The following is a 16,939-nucleotide window of genomic DNA, read 5'->3' on the forward strand; positions in this document are numbered from 1 at the left end:
CCACAATGTGGCAACTGGCTGACTTGTACTCAATGAGTTAAAAAGAGACACAGATTCAGTAAAGTAGTACTACCTGAAAAAGTAATACTACTACTGATGGCAACACACTGCAATTAACGATGAGCTTTTCAATTAGAAACTAGCATTAGCCAGACCTACCCAAAAAGTAGTTAATATACCAGAAAATACACCACCATCATTTTTGAAACCATGAAGCTTTACCATTTGATACCGCCGGTACACACTGGCACAATGTTTCTTCTTTAATCATTTTTAGGCCTAAAATTCAGAATGTTTTTCTGCTCTGTTCCCCTAACTCTTGAGAGACTCTCTGCCTCCTGACTTCAACCTATATGTGCTGTTGTGACAAACTCCTGAATATTCACTAGAACCTGACTGCATTACCCGTGGATGACTCTCACAAAATCCCACTGTGTGTATTTCTGCCCAGAGGCCGAATCACTATTCTATTACCCCTTTGCTCCATCTTTATGAGATTTTATTCCATATAGAGTAAAAGTAAACTCTTCTAAGCACTGATGAAATCCTTACAAGATTATAAGCCAAGATGTTAAAGAAAAACAAACAAAACAAAAAACTAGAGAGCAACCATCAAACATGCTTAGCTACATGGATATCACCACAGAATATATAAACTCACCAAAAATAGCTTCCTCTTCATCTCAATTATCTTTCCTTTAAATTTCATTTAAACAAGGAAACCCCCTCTGCTTTTGTCTGTAACAGTTTCCTAATACTATCAGCTGCTCTCTTAAAGAAAAAAATCCTTGGGGTGCTTGGTGGCATAGCTGGTTAAGCATCTGACTCTTGGTTTCCATCAAGGTCGTGATCTCAGGGTCCTGAGAGCAAGCCCCATATCATGCTCTATGCTCAGCACAGAGTCTACATAAAACTCTCTCTCCCTCTACCTCTGTCCCTCCTCCCTCCTGGCTCACCTGCTCACGTGCTCTCTCTCTCTCTCTCTCTCTTTCTTCTCTCTCTCTCTAATAAACAAATCTAAAACAACAAAAAAAAAATTATCAGTTTTGAGGTTTTGAAACCAGTAAAGTTACATTTAACACTTCCCAATTACTACACATGAAAAAACAAACACACAAATGATACTGTGACCCACACGCAAAACTATTCATATCTATCCTGTAACCAACTTCCCTGACTCTACAAAATCCACCTGAAATAAGCTACTGAAACTTCACTTTAAAAAAAAAGTCATGTAACTGAACTAATCAACTGGACTTCATTTATCATACCTATCACACGAAGGTAGGGAGGGAACATACACATGCTGCCAATTCAGAGGGTCTTTTCATACAACAAAGTTAAGAAACAATCTAAAACAAGATCTGATGGCAAGATACATCTCAGAGATCCTGTGTAAAGACTACATAAAGAAGTCTTCGGCATTTCCCATTCCCAACCCTACTTCATCAATCTAGCAGATTCAACCATTCAGCGTTTAAGCTATGAATCCAGCAGCCAAAAAAGATTGCTATGTGTTCAGCTGAGAACTGACAGCAAAGTTCAAATCCTTTATTCTGTAAAAAGATAAAGTCAAAAATTCTACCATATTAAGAAAGTAGACTGAAAGCAGGGAAGAATGCTAAGAAAAAGCTAATGTAGTGGAGAAATTAAGGATCACCAATAACAAGATACAGCATTCTTCAATCATTTAGCACAGAGAGTAACCACCCTACACATACATCAAACAGCTCTGGGAACTTTTTAGGGTATTACAGTATAGTGCAATAATCCACGACAAAAGCAGTATATATCTCAAAATTATATTGTTGGTGCTATAAAAGCAACTCAGAAATCATCTGGCCCAACTCTACCCAGTTTACCTACCTGCTACAAATGAACTACTAAAGAGATATTAAAGTCATACAACTAATCAGGGACACAGGCCTCCTGATCCAGAACCTAAATCACAGCCCAATGCTTTTTCCTTTCTGTATCAACCTGATTGAGGAAAAAAAAAATTAAATTATATTTGGTAGACTATAAGGTAATAGGGAGAAACTACAATACATTTTTAAAGAGTTTCTCTTAAAAAAAAAAAACTGTTAACAGTGGATAAAATTCTGGCCTTGAAATTAAAAAATTTCAACTTTGCCATTAATAGCTATGTGACTTTAGAAAGTTATGACTCAGAAAATCAGTTTCTTTGGGTTTCAGTTTCTTTGATCTATGAAATGAGGAAATATTCCACTACTAATTAATAGGTAACATTTATGTAACTCATATTCTGTAGCAGGCACTATTCTAAGAGCTTTTCATACATTGACTTATTTAATCCTCACAACAATTTCAATTACTATCTCCATTCACACATAAGGAAACTAGAGCATAAAGAGGTAATATAACCTAATTAAAAACACAAGGCAAAAGTACAGTACAGTAAAGCCAAGATTCAAACCTAGACAACCTCTTTCCATGATATTTTTGCTCTCAAGGCACTTACACTTACATTAAGGGATAAACTTTAGCAATTTCAAAAAAAATATGTCTATGTGAATTACAAAGGCTGTACAGTACACAGGCTTTAGAGCCAAACAGGCCTAGATTCAAGAACCAGCCTTGCCACTTCACAAAGCTCTGAGTCAGAGCTTTTTTACCTGTGCAATGGGGTAAATAGAAGCTACTTCAAACTAAATGAAAAATACCTAAAAGTATCTGCCAAATAGTACACACTCAATAAATGGCTTCAGAAGGGGAATAAAATCCTCAAATATCAAACAAAATGTGTTTATATATCAGATATGTGTAACTTTAAAACCAGAGTCTAGAAAAATATTAGGTGTGCTCTACTTTTTAATAAATGAGAGGTGCTTTATGCAGCAGGTAGAAAGTATATATGTATAGATATGTGTGTGAACATGCATCACTTTTTTAAAATCAAATACTGCTTTTTCAATTAATGGTTTCTTTTAAGAGTTTTTTGTTTATAGAAAAACTGAGTGGAAAGTAGAGAAAATCCTATATACCTCTTCTCCCTGCCATACAGTTTCTCCTACTATTCACATCTTACATTAGTGTGGTACCATTGTTGCAACTGATGAACAACCAATGTTTATATGATATTATTTTTTTAAAGATTTTATTTATTTATTAGAGAGAGAACATGAGTGGGCACGGGGGGAAGGAGAGGGAGAGGCAGACTCCTGCTGAGGAGGGAGCCCAACATGAGGCTTCATCCTGGGACCCTGGGATCATGACCTAAGCCAAAAACAGACACTTAACTGACTGAGCCACACAGGAGACCCATTTATACAGTATTCTTAACTAAAGTCCACAGTTTACATTAGGGTTCTCTCTGTGTTGTACATTCTATAACTTGTGACAAATGTATAATGACATGCATCCACCATTACAGAATCATGCAGGACAGTTTTACTGCCCTAAAAATCCCAAGCTCCACCTAGTCAACCCTCTCTCTTCCAAATGTCATATAGTTAAAATCATATGGTATATAGTCTTTTCAGATCGGCCTTTTTCATTTAGCAATATGCAATTATGATTCCTCCATTGACAATTCTTTTTATTGCTGAACAGTATTCTGGATGTACCACAGTTCATTTACTTACTTTAAGACATCTTGGTTGCTTCCAAGTTTTAGTAATTTGTGTGCTTATAAACATTTGTGTGCAGGTTTTTGTGTGGATATAGGTTTTCAACTCATTTGGGTATATACCAAGGAGCATTATAATGGGACCATGGTAAGACAATTTTTAATTTAGCCTTATAAGAAACTTCCAGGGGTGCCTGGGTGGCTCAGTCAGTTGAGCATCTGCCTTCAGCTCAGGTCATGGTCTAGGCGTCCTGGGATCAGGCACTGCACCAGACTCCCTGCTCAGCAGAGTCTGCTTCTCCTCTCCCTCCTCCCATTCATCCCCACTCACGCACTTGCTCTCTCAAATAAATAAAATCCTTTAAAAAAGAAAAGAAACTTCTAGACTCTCCATGCAGCATGGCTGTACCATTTCACACTGCCATCAGCAATAAATGAGAGCCCCTGTTGTTCCACATCCTCATCAGTATTTAGCGGTGTCAAAGTTTTGGACTTGAGCCATTCTAATAGATGTATAGCGGTATCTCATTGTTGCCTAATTTGGAATTCCCTGATGACATATAATGTTGAGTATCTTTTCATATGCTTATTTGCCATCTATACATCCTCTTTGGTGATTTTTGAGCACCTATAATATGCCAGCCACTATTCTAGGCACTAGGATGCATCAGTGAAGATGAAAGACAAAAATCTCTGCCTTTGTCATTTAAAAGCAGAGAGGGAAAAATAACAAAGCCATAAATGCAAAAATAAGTAAATTAGATAGTATGTTAGAAGATGTGAAGTGGTAGGGAAAAGAAAGATGAGGGGCCATGAAAGTACACTAAGGCAGCATCCAGAGAGGAAGACAACTTTACAGAGATGGTCAGCCTTTACTGAGAAGGTAACACCAAAGCAAAGAACTTGAATGGCTAGAGAGGGATGAGTAAAGGGAGAAAAGGGCAGCGAGGACAGAGGGGTGACAGTGAGGGACCAGATCACTAAGGACAGAGGTTGGTAAATTTTTTCTTTAAAGGACTAAATATTAAATAGCTTAGGATTTTTGAGCCATGAGGTCTTTACTATTTAACTCTGCCTTTATAGTACAAATGTAGCCATAGACAAGATGTGAACAACAAATGTAGCCATAGACAAGATGTGAACAAATGGGAGTGGCTGTGTTCCAATAAATCTACTTACAGGCATAGAAATCTTGATTTCATATAATGTTCACATCACAAAATCCCCCTTTTTTTAACCATTTTAAAATATAAAAACCATTCTTAGCCCGCAGGTCATATAAAAAAAGGCAGTGGCTGGGGATCCCTGGGTGGCGCAGCGGTTTGGCGCCTGCCTTTGGCCCAGGGCGCAATCCTGGAGACCCGGGATCGAATCCCACGTCGGGCTCCCAGTGCATGAAGCCTGCTTCTCCCTCTGCCTGTGTCTCTGCCTCTCTCTCTCTCTCTCTCTGTGACTATCATAAATAAATAAAAATTTAAAAAAAATTAAAAAAAAAAAAAGGCAGTGGGCCAAATTTAGTCCATGAACCATAGTCTGTCAGCTTCTAATACAGGGGGTCCTTCTAGTCATTTTAAAGACTGTGGCTTTCACTAAAAGTAAGATGGGGAACCCTTACAGGGTTCTGAGCAAAGTAATAATACCAGATTCATGTTTTTAAAATGTCACTATGACTGCCATGTTGAAATACTTGATAGAGAAGGCAAAAATGAAGAAAGGAGACCACGGGGAAGTTTAGTACATATATCCTGAAAGGAAAGATGACAGGACTTCCTAACAAAATGGACATGTGAATGTGAGTAAACTGGAAACATTGGGATTAACTTCAAGGTTTTTGACCTGAGCAGGTGAGTTAGGAAAGGTGAAAGGAGAGCTGGTTTGGGGATTAAGATTAGGAATTCAGCTTTGCACATGCTGAATTCCAGATACTGGAATTAGATATATTAAGTGGGCAACTGGATATGAAACTATAGTTACTTTAGAAGAGAGGTCCAGATTAGGATATACACTTGGTACTTTTCAGTATAAAGGTAGCATATAAAGCCACAATATCACCGAGGGAGTAGGTATACCAGTGAATGGGATAAAGCAGAAGAGGCACAACTACAGTCAGAGAAGTGGTGGTCAGAGAAGTGGTGGCCTAAGAAGTAGGAGGAAAATAAGACTATGTTGTTCTGAAGGCCAAGTATAGAAAAATTATAAATAAGGCAAGCACCTTGAATTAAAAACAAGGAAAAAACAAAAACAAAAAACAAGAAAAGGGATATACCATGAGAATGGAAATCCTGAGTTGTGCTCCTTGCTTTACTACAAAGGATGCTTCTAAATCAAAGATACCTATATCACAAAATCTAGTACACTACAGTGTCTATAGTTTTGCCATGTTTTACCATTTACCGGAACCTACCCTCTCCTACATTATTTTCTCCCTACCCCAGCCCTTCTTTGGAGGAAACTAAACCCTGAGAACATCAAGTTCCCCCTTTAAAACCTTCCATGATTAATTATTACCTAAGCAACCAGCATCCATTCATCCACTCTGTGTGGCACCAAGGTCCTCCATAACACAACATTACTGTAATTCTTTCCCTGTCTTCTCTCACCACTGTGGTACCAGCCAAAATGAGAATAAAGACTCTTCCCCAGAACATCCTGCAATGTGCTACTGCCTAACTTTATATTCAACCTTTCCCTTACCTGGACTGCAACCTCTACTCAACGATGATCTGTCATTATTCTACTCAACTGTCCATCTCAAATCTACCTCTCCATGAAGCTTTACCTCGTACGTGAGAGCAATAGCATTTCTTCCTTCTTTGAGCCATCCAGCATTTTTTCAACCTCCTAATACCTGGCTTCAGTTATTTTTATCGTAAGTTTCTTAATGAAATAACTTATCTCCACAGCACCTCATACAATGACCTACGCTCAGGAGAGGCTCAATAAAAATCTGAATTCAACCCTAGATTTAGCTTTCCTTAGAGAGCACCTAACTACAGAATCTATCTGAAAGGTCACCATCTCTTCCCATATATTTCCATGGCAGTCATCATTACAGTAATTTACAAGAATTTCTGACTCTTCCTCCATAAACACAAACTCTATTATATAATTTCATTAGTTATTTGACTAGTTTCACCCATCTTGGATTAATCCCTCAAATTCTCTCCCTTTCCTTCAGGACTTTACTACTTAGCTCACCGAAACACATTCAATTCCTACTCCTGGCATATTTCTTAGCAATTTCAGTAACCACAGAGATGATGCTTCTAAAATTCTGGGCTCTCCATTCCTTATATTCCTTTCCTCCAATATTCTCATCTTCCTTCCTACTTTAGACAATACCCACTCCCTACCAAGGCTCCTAATCCCCTAATCCTACCACCTTTCACAATCCCTCACCCTTTCCACACCCTCACTTCTATCTTTATTTGACTGAAAGTACAAAATCCATCATTTGTCACTGATTCACACAACAACTCCTTTTGTTATTTATCCCCTCCTGACAAAACTCCAACTCTGCTTAAATCCAACCTTCCTGGCTATGCCTCACCAATAACCCTGGGCAGCTGGATGTGACTTAGGGGGAGGGGGGGATAAGCACACAATTGTGCTTATTGGTCTTTTTTCTAAATTCATGATCTATCCCTCAAAAGGCCCAATAATCAATAGTTCTCAAACAGTACTGCAACCCTGAGGGATTTGAAAATGTGAGGCAGAATTGGCAGAGTTTCTTGGTTGTCATAATGACTAGGTAAGTAATCCTAGCATTTGGTATCCCAGGATGCCAAACATCCTTCAACGTCCACATAGCCCCACTGGGAAAAAAAAAAAAAAATTCAGAAGCACCTGGGTGGCTCAGTTGGTTAAGCAATCTCACTTCAGGGCAGCCCGGGTGGCTCAGCAGTTTAGCACCACCTTCAGCCCAGGGAGTGATCCTGGAGACCCGAGACTAAGTCCCACGTCAGGCTCCCTGCATGGAGCCTGCTTCTCCCTCTGCCTGTGTCTCTGCCTCTCTCTCTCTCTCATGAATAAATAAATGAAAATACACTTAAAAAAAAATAAAGCAATCTGACTTCAGCTCAGGTCATAATCTCACAGTCTGTGGATCAGCCCCAGTTGGGCTCCCTGCTCAGGGAGGGGTTTGCTTGTCCCTTTCCCTCTGCCCCCTGTGCACTCACATGTGTGCTCTCTCTCAAATAAATGAAGTCTTACCAAAAAAAAAAAAAGAAGAAGAAGAAAGAAAGTTCACTTTCTTAACGATTATTTCACATCTTTTTTCAAACACCTATACCTCCCTCCCATATCCTCACAATTGATTGCTCATCCTGCTTTCTATTTCATTCAAAATAACACTGCTGCATCTTTTCCCATATATTCTTCCTCCTTATTACTATGAATGAATTGTTCCTATTCCTATTTAGTGGAGAGCTCTCAATGAATTGTTCCTATTCCTATTTAGTGGAGAGCCCTCAACTCAAACCCTACTAAATCCCATCTCCCTTTGCCTATTCAAGAATATGGCTCCAGTAATCATGCCCTTGGTTCTCTCTTGCATAACTTCCTTGACCTCTAGTTCCCTCTTTTAGAGCATAATTCTTTGAGTTTATACTTCTGGTTTCCATTTTCTCTCCTCTCATTTCTGTAATTCACCCCAATGCTCTACTAGAACAGCTCTTGCCAAGATCCCTAAGATTCCAATGGTGTTTAAATACTGTGAACAATTCTCAGTCCTCACCTTAGCTGATGTCTCTCAGCAACAAGTAACACAGCTAACTCCCTACTTAAAACATTTTACTTCCCTTGGCTTCCATCCAGTACTATAACTATACCCTAGTTCTCCTCCTACTTCATAAATTACTCCACTGGCTCCATTCTTTTTATCTCCAGAGCCTCTAAATGCTTGAAATGCCTCAGAACTCAGCCCTCAAACTGAATCCCTTCACCACTGTACACGTACTCACTTGGCAATCTCACTCATTCTTGAGACTTTAAATACCTCAAGGACCACCAAATTTATTTCACCGTGAGTTCCAGATTCACAGTCAAATATACAATCAATATATCTACCTGGATGTCTAATAAACATCTTAAATGTGCCCTAGACCAATTCCTGATCTGTCCCCCAAAAAACAAAAACAAACTTTGTTCCTTCCAGTGTTCCCTCACTCACAAAAAGGCAACTACACCCCTTTCCTCCAATAGCTTATGCCAAAAAGTCACCTGTGACAGTTATCTTCCCATCACACCCCACATCGAATCCATCACCAAATCTTTCACCTTTACCCTGTTCTCTTTACCTAGAACAACAGCATCCAGAGCATTCCCTTTAAAATTTAAATTACATCATGTCATTCTTTTTGAGTTTTTATTTAAATTCTAGTTAACATAGTGCAATATTAGTTTCAAGAGTAGAATTTAGTGATTCATCATTTACATATAACACTCAGTGCTCATCACAAGTACCCTCCTTTATATCCATTCCCCATTTAGTCCATCCCTCACCTACCTCCCCTCCAGCAACCCTCAGTTTTTTCTCTATAGTTAGGAATCTCTTATGGTTTACCTCCCACTCTTTTTTTTTCCCTTCCCCTATGTTCATCTGTTTTGTTTCTTAGATTCCACATAGGAATGAAATCATGTGGTATCTCTCTCTGACTTATTTTGCTTAGCATAATACACTCTAGCTCCATCCACATCATTGCAAATGGCAAGATTTCATTCTTTTTGATGGCTGAGTAATACTCCAGTGTTTGTGCATGTATACACATATTTTTTTCTTGGGGGGGGATTTTATTTGAGAGAGAGAGAGAGAGAACGCACAAGCTAAGGGAGGGGCAGAGGGAGAGGAAGCAGCAGACTTCTCATTGTGCCAGGAGCTAGATGTGCAGCTCGATCCCAGGACCCTCAATCATGAACTGAACTGAACTAAAGGTAGTTGCATAACCAACTGGGCCACCCAGGCGCCCCTATACTACATCTTCTTTGACCATTCATCAGTTGATGGACATTTGAGATCTTTCCATAATTTGGATGTTGATAGGTCATGTCATTCTTTGCTCAAAATCTTCCAATGGCTTTCGGTCTGAGTAAACACTTCATATATAATGGCCTATAAATCAATAAATAATCTGATTCCTCTTAACTTCTTGGCCTCATTCCCCACTGCTTTCCTCTTCACTGATTATGTCCCGTCCACACTAGTACCCTTGCTATTTCTCAAACAATTCACAGCTTCCCCTCCTCAGAGCCTTTACATTTGCTATTTATTACCACAGATATGCATATACATCCTTCTCTTATGTTTTAGGTGTTTTCTCAAATGTCCTTATCATGAGCCTATCCTTGATCATCCTATAGAAAATAGCAACCCCTCTTCCAGCCCCTCTTTGAGCTGTTTATATCGCTCCACAGGATTTACCATTGACATGATATCTTTGCCTATTCTTTGTTTTGCACACCTAGAACAATGCTTGGCACAAAGGAGAAATTCAAATGAATTTCTCAAAATATTTTCTCATACAGCATTACATTCAATGTTCACAATACTGAAAAGTAGTAAAAAAATGTAATAAATGGTATATCTTATAATCTTTTAAAATATGAAAGCACAAATATACAAAAATGCTAAATGAATTGTCTATGATCACACATCAGCAGAGCTATCCCTAGAACTGGGGTTGGGTCTCTGGCATCTTTTCCAACTCACATCACTGTTCCCATGAGTAAATCAAGGAGTAAGTGTGTATGTAATTTGGCACAGTGATCTTTAAAAGCTCAACCTGAAATCTAGTCCTTTATATCACAATCAAACATAAAGTAGCACCTGAACATGCCTCAATAGCTGTTTATTTTCTTTTCACTAAAAGGCTGTGATAGAGGGCATCAGACTACCTTTGAAATCTGCAGATCTTGTGACAAGTCTAATCAAAAGGAAAGAGGAGTAATGAATGTGCCAAGAAATAGTTAAGTATTCAAGTATTCTCTGTCCTCCTGTGCTCACTGCAGCACACTTAACACTGAAGAGTAAACCAGTACCTTGGTATAAACAAGCTTCAAAGGGTGTCTTGGTTCTCAAAAGACTTTTTGTTGCCATTCTACAGAACAGAGCATAGCAAAGAAACTGTATCTGGAGAGGATGGACATGATTATTTTTCGTAATTAGTGAAGTTTGCAAAACAACCTCAGAACCTGCAATCTAGTTATAAACAAGCAGGAATGTTAAAAATCACCAATTTTAAAACAAGTAGAAGTTACTTTTCACCTTGGCAAAATAAACAATTGGTTTTGACTCAAAAAAATACATAAATTCACTAAGTATTATGTCAATACAGAAAAATTTTCCATATATAACAGTACTAAAAATTAAGAGACAGATTAGATCCTTCAGTAATATAATAATTTAATTTCCAGACTCTTGCCAACACTCATTCTCCTCTTTCTGGCATCCTCTGCCACAGTTGGAAACTGTGTATCTAGGTCAGAAAAGACAAGTTGCTTTTCAGAACAGCTCAATATCTTTGGCACAAGTGTTGATATAACTCAATCCTTTCACAAATTCCTTTTAAAATACATTATGATGTAAATCACAAGATTAGTACTGTACAGACAGTACATGCAGGCTAATATTTAAGAAAAGGCACTGGAAAAAACATATGCTAGATTTACAAAACTGATATAGGTCATGAGTTTGAGCTCCACCTTGGGGATACAGATTACTAAAAAAGAAGTAAACTTAAAAAAAAAAAAAAAAAACCCTGATAGAGGTAATGGACTAAAGAAAAATATAAGGTAGCCAATAATGTAATTAGTATAAGAGCAATGGGTTTAGGGTCAGAAGATCTGCCGTCCTATGCTCTGCTACTAATGAAATGGTCAATTTCAAACAAATCTCAACCTGAGTCTGATTTTTTTAATTTATAAAGTAAAAAGGTTAGACTACACATAGATTAGTTTTCAGGTACAGTCTGTTTATTTTTTTTTTTAATTTTTTATTATTATTATTTATTTACGAGAGTCACAGAGAGAGAGAGAGAGAGAGAGGCAGAGACACAGGCAGAGGGAGAAGCAGGCTCCATGCACCGGGAGCCCGATGTGGGATTCGATCCCAGGTCTCCAGGATCGCGCCCTGAGCCAAAGGCAGGCGCCAAACCGCTGCGCCACCCAGGGATCCCCTTTTTTTTTTTTTTTTTTTTTTTAGGTACAGTCTGTTTAAACACGATTTAAACCAGAAATCTAAAATCAGAAATCTAAAAATACATTTTATATGAGACATATTAAATTTAATCCTTAAAAAGTATAGGTTTTTAAATGTAATCATATTTTAAATATTGTATATAAAACCAAAAACTAAATAGTTGGGGAAATTTGAATATGGAATAATTTGATAACATTATGGAATTACCTTTAAAGGGTGATAATCGTATTGTATGGGTTTCTCTTCATGGGGTGTTCATATCTAATTTGAGAGATAATACTATTTACAGATGAAATTACATGAAAATTTGGAATTTTTCTTTAGAATACTGTAGTTGAGGGCAGTCCCAGTGGCTCAGCAGTTTAGCGCCACCTTCAGCCCAGGGCGTACTCCTGGAGACCCGGGATCAAGTCCCACACATCAGGCTCCCTGCGTGGAGCCTGCTTCTCCCTCTGCCTGTTTCTCTGCCCACCCCACCCCCCGTGTGTGTGTGTGTGTGTGTGTGTGTGTGTGTGTCTCATGAATAAATAAATAAATAAAATGTTTTAAAAAATATTGTACTTGAGAGGTTGCAGGATAATGAAATAAGACTGGACTTATGTTGCTAATTATTACAAACTGATTGATGCCCATGGTTCATGGGCACTCTCTACTTGTATATGTTCAAGTATCTCCATAAGAGGAGGGTTTTTTTTGTTTTTTTAAGATTTTTTAAATTTTTTATTCATGAGAGACACAGAGAGAGAGGCAGAGACACAGAGAGAGGGAGAAGCAGGAAGCTCTTCACAGGAAGCCCAATGCAGGACTTGATCCCGGGACCCGGGGATCACAACCAGAGAGACAAAGGCACACACGCTTAACCACTGAGCCACGCAGGTACCCCCATAAGAAGGTTTTTAAATAGGAGCAAATTTACTAAGAATCTGAACAGCCAATTTTCAATTTAGCTGTAGTAAAATGAGACTTTCATGTCATATTTTCTTCCAGCACAATATGTCTGTTTTAGAGAATCCATTATATTAAATCTGCACAAAACCAAAACCAAAACTATTGCATCTTGGGAAGCAATTTAGTAATAACTGAAAGTCAAAGGTGCAGATACCCTACAGCAACAATACTATTTCTGGTTACGTTATAGAGAGAAATTCCAACACAAACACAGTAAGGCAGGTTAAAATCAGTGTTCACTGCAGCTCTTTTTACCCATAAAACCCTGGAAACCTAAATGTCCATCAACAAGAGAATGATGATATAAACTGTGTAGTTAGGGATCCCTGGGTGGCGCAGCGGTTTAGCGCCTGCCTTTGGCCCAGGGCGCGATCCTGGAGACCCGGGATCGAATCCCACATCGGGCTCTCGGTGCATAGAGCCTGCTGCTCCCTCTGCCTATGTCTCTGCCTCTCTCTCTCTGTGACTATCATAAATAAATAAAAAATTAAAAAAAAATAAATAAACTGTGTAGTTAATGAATTACAGTGACATTTCACCATTTCTAAAATTTTTTTTAATTTTTTATTTATTTATGATAGTCACAGAGAGAGAGAGAGAGGCAGAGACACAGGCGGAGGGAGAAGCAGGCTCCATGCACCGGGAGCCTGATGTGGGATTCGATCCCGGGTCTCCAGGATAGCGCCCTGGGCCAAAGGCAGGCGCCAAACCGCTGCGCCACCCAGGGATCCCCATTTCATCATTTCTAAATCCACAACAATATTGGGTGGAAAAGCTAGTTTCAGAATAATATATACAAAGTGATTCCTTTTATAAAGCTAGAAAATGCATAAAATGTTATATACAATTTATGGATAAATTATTTTTAGTGTAAAAACCATTCAAGGTAAAGACAAAAAAATTCAGGAGTGGTTATCACTGGGAAAAGAAGAATAGAACAGCATCAAGGAGGGATACACAATAAAGTAAATTTGGCAAAATACTAGTTTGTCAAAACGTTGTGTGTGGTAAGTATACATTATTTATTATATTCTATTTTGTCCGTATGCCCGAAAAATTTTAGAATTTCAAAATATTTTAAAAATTATGCCCTCATGTATAAAATATTCAGAAACAAAAAGGAACCTGGGTCCTCTTGAATAGAAAGTTATTTTAGCTCTTAGCATTTGAAAATTACCAAATCTTTCAATTTAAAATACTGATATTGGATAGAAGATACAAGAAAGTTCCCCCATCAAAGAAGACTAAAAAGTTGTGTCTGTGTGTGTGTGTGCACGTGTATTTAAGGGGAATGAGACATATTCCTGCATAGATATATCCAGGGGAATAACCAAACACTTTTAAAGTATTAGAGAGTATAGGCTAAAGCCACTGTCACTGTTTGAAAGTACCAAAACCATACAAGAGGAATAATGTTTCAGAAACATTCTAATTCTAAATAAAGATCAAGTAGTACTTTTGTTAGGGCAACTATGGAAAGTCTAAGATGTTTCCCAAGTCTCTATAACCCTAGCAGAACTCAATTACCAAGTTCTGTCTCCCCTAAAGATTTATCAGGATTTAAAAAAAAAAAAAAAGATTTATCAGGATTTGATTATAGGCTTTGTTATGCGAAGGTTCAGAGTAGGGTTGAGTAGGGTTGACTCTTGAGCAGAAGTCAGAAAATCTTTTCTCACCGGGACAATGTAGTAAATACTGTAGGCTTCCCAGGCCTACAGTCTCAGTGGCAATACTGAACTTTGTCACTGTAGGATGAAAATAAACGGGTGTGGTTGTGTTTTAGTAAAACTTTATTGACATAGTTTGCCAATCCTTGCTTTACCTCAGTTCTTTCAAGTGTTTCACTCACATGCCCAAGGCGTCAAGCAGGTCTCTCTCTCTCAATTCTGCCTGGCCCAGAGCACCAATATCTCACAATTGTACACCCTCTACTATCTCTGTTCCATTCCCAACTCTGGGGCAGCCACTCTGATAAACCTTCTGGCCTTCTCCTCCAGGAACAGTCCAACTCTTCACCAAGAATTCATAAGGAACATACATAGAAACATTTAGGAACCCCTCCAACAGATCTTCCTCTTTTCCAGTGTTCCTCCCTAAAGATTCTAGCCATTCTAACTGCCCCAAATTCTGACTCAACAGTTAGTCCACCATGCTCTGCCTGGATTCCAGCTCAAGAAATTGTTCTCAGGCAGAGAGCAGGGGCAATCATGGGACCCATTTCATGAATTTCAAGATCACAGACAGGCCTATTGTCTAAAGCCTCAAATAGCTGCCTCAGATATTTTGTCCAGTTTCATATATTTTAATGGCAGAAAGGTTAGTCCAGAACCAGAAGTTGTAGTCAATAAACATTCTAGTTTCTACTGTATATGAAGACCTCTCCTGAGGCATAGCTAAATTTGAAGCAATGGCATAATCCAAAGGACATCAGGGTGAGAATAACTAGCCATTTATTTATTCATTCATCCATCTATCCATCCAACAAATACTACCAGGAGCATGCTGACTTTATGTCTTTTTTTTTTTTTTTAAGATTTTATTTATTTATTCATGAGAGACACAGAGAGAGAGAGGGGGGGGGGGGCGGGCAGAGACACATGCAGACACAGAAGCAGGCTCCATGCAGGGAGCCGGATGTGGGACTCAATCCCGGGTCTCCAGGATCACACTCCGAGCTGCAGGGGCGCTAAACTGCTGTGCCACCGGGGCTTGCCCTGACTTTATGTCTTTAAACCTCAGTATTAGCACAGCCTACATAGGACTATAACTTGCCCTGCCAATCACCCAGGTTTTAGGTAAGGATTAAAGGTGAGGAAATGGGGATCCCTGGGTGGCGCAGCGGTTTGGCGCCTGCCTTTGGCCCAGGGCGCGATCCTGGAGACCCGGGATCGAATCCCACATCAGGCTCCCGGCGCATGGAGCCTGCTTCTCCCTCCGCCTGTGTCTCTGCCTCTCTCTTTCTCTCTGTATGACTATCATAAATAAATAAAAATAAAAAAATAAAATAAAATAAAAATAAATAAAGGTGAGGAAATGCATAAACAGGCACTTGATAAAAGCCCTACACAAATACACATTATTTTTGTGATGACTAACAATAGATACTTATTGTTATTACATACTTATTAATAAAGCACAAGAAGTTCTCTGGGTACACTTTCCCAACAACAGAAACATGTAAAAGGATGGCTTTGAAAGAGCAGGGTATATGTGTATGCACATGCATGCGTACACATGCTGCAGGGGGGAGGAGATTTTAAAATTCAAATCTGCCGGAGAACAAAGTACAAAATATACAGAAGTGACAAGAAATATGAGTACCTGCTGTACAAATGCTTGTGGCAAGCCGAATCAACAGGAGAATAACATTTAAGTGAAGTTCTTTTTAGAAATTTAAAACCAGGGGATCCCTGGGTGGCTCAGTGATTTAGCGCCTGCCTTTGGCCCAGGGTGTGATCCTGGAGTCCCGGGAAAGAGTCCTGCGTCAGGCTCCCTGCATGGAGCCTGCTTCTCCCTCTGCCTGTGTCTCTGCCTCTCTCTCTGTGTGTGTGTGTCTCTATGAATAAATAAATAAAATCTTTAAAAAAAAAAAAAAAAGAAATTTAAAAACAAAGTAGAGAAAAATAATTTCTGAAAATGTTTTATTGCAGTTGCTTTAATACAAATTTACTTAAGCTTTATTCTATTTTAAAATACAAAAACAAAATAATATAAATAATAATAACAAAAATAATATATTCATGTAACATCCTTTTAATGTTTGTCTAAATGGATTAGGAAAATCATAATCATTTTTTTACCAATAGTCATCATAAAAAAAATTTCTGAAGCATATAGTGAGGTCCAGGAAAGGGTAAATCATTCAAGGAACATATAGGCTGGTAAGAGGTTAGGGAAAAACCATGATAGCAGACCAGGTCACTGAATTTAAAGCACAAACATGAATCCAGCTTTTAACAAGGGTTTATTTTCTTTGGGGTGCTGGGGATGAGCAATAAGTATCATTTACATTTTAAGCTACATTCTGCCTTCTCTGTTGTTCTACCACTGCACTCTCAGGCCTTTAAATAAATGTCATCTGTAATGTTAACAGATATTAGCATATAAAATAAGAAAATTCTTTAAAGACACAGAAATGTTGACTATAAAATAAATTATATTCATGTATATTGAAATCAAGAACTTTTGGTCCTCAAAAACACCCTAAA

General features: G+C 38.4%; 1 protein-coding gene across 4 annotated transcripts in view; it reads right to left on the bottom strand.

Annotated features, from left to right (window-relative positions):
- The window catches only part of LOC121474212 (spermatid perinuclear RNA binding protein), a 148,769-nt gene that overhangs the window by 75,961 nt on the left and 55,869 nt on the right, over positions 1–16,939 (bottom strand). For 3 of the 4 annotated variants that reach the window (XR_005983291.1, XR_005983290.1, XM_041727119.1), the window contains exon 2: positions 957–1,017. The exons of the other annotated variant lie outside the window; for it this stretch is intronic. The gene's annotated coding sequence lies outside the window, so the exon portion shown is untranslated. The remainder of the gene's footprint in view (positions 1–956; positions 1,018–16,939) is intronic. 4 annotated transcript variants of the gene reach the window in all.

The sequence above is a fragment of the Vulpes lagopus genome, chromosome 12 (assembly GCF_018345385.1).
Source record: "Vulpes lagopus strain Blue_001 chromosome 12, ASM1834538v1, whole genome shotgun sequence".
Classification (NCBI taxonomy): Eukaryota; Metazoa; Chordata; class Mammalia; order Carnivora; family Canidae; genus Vulpes; species Vulpes lagopus.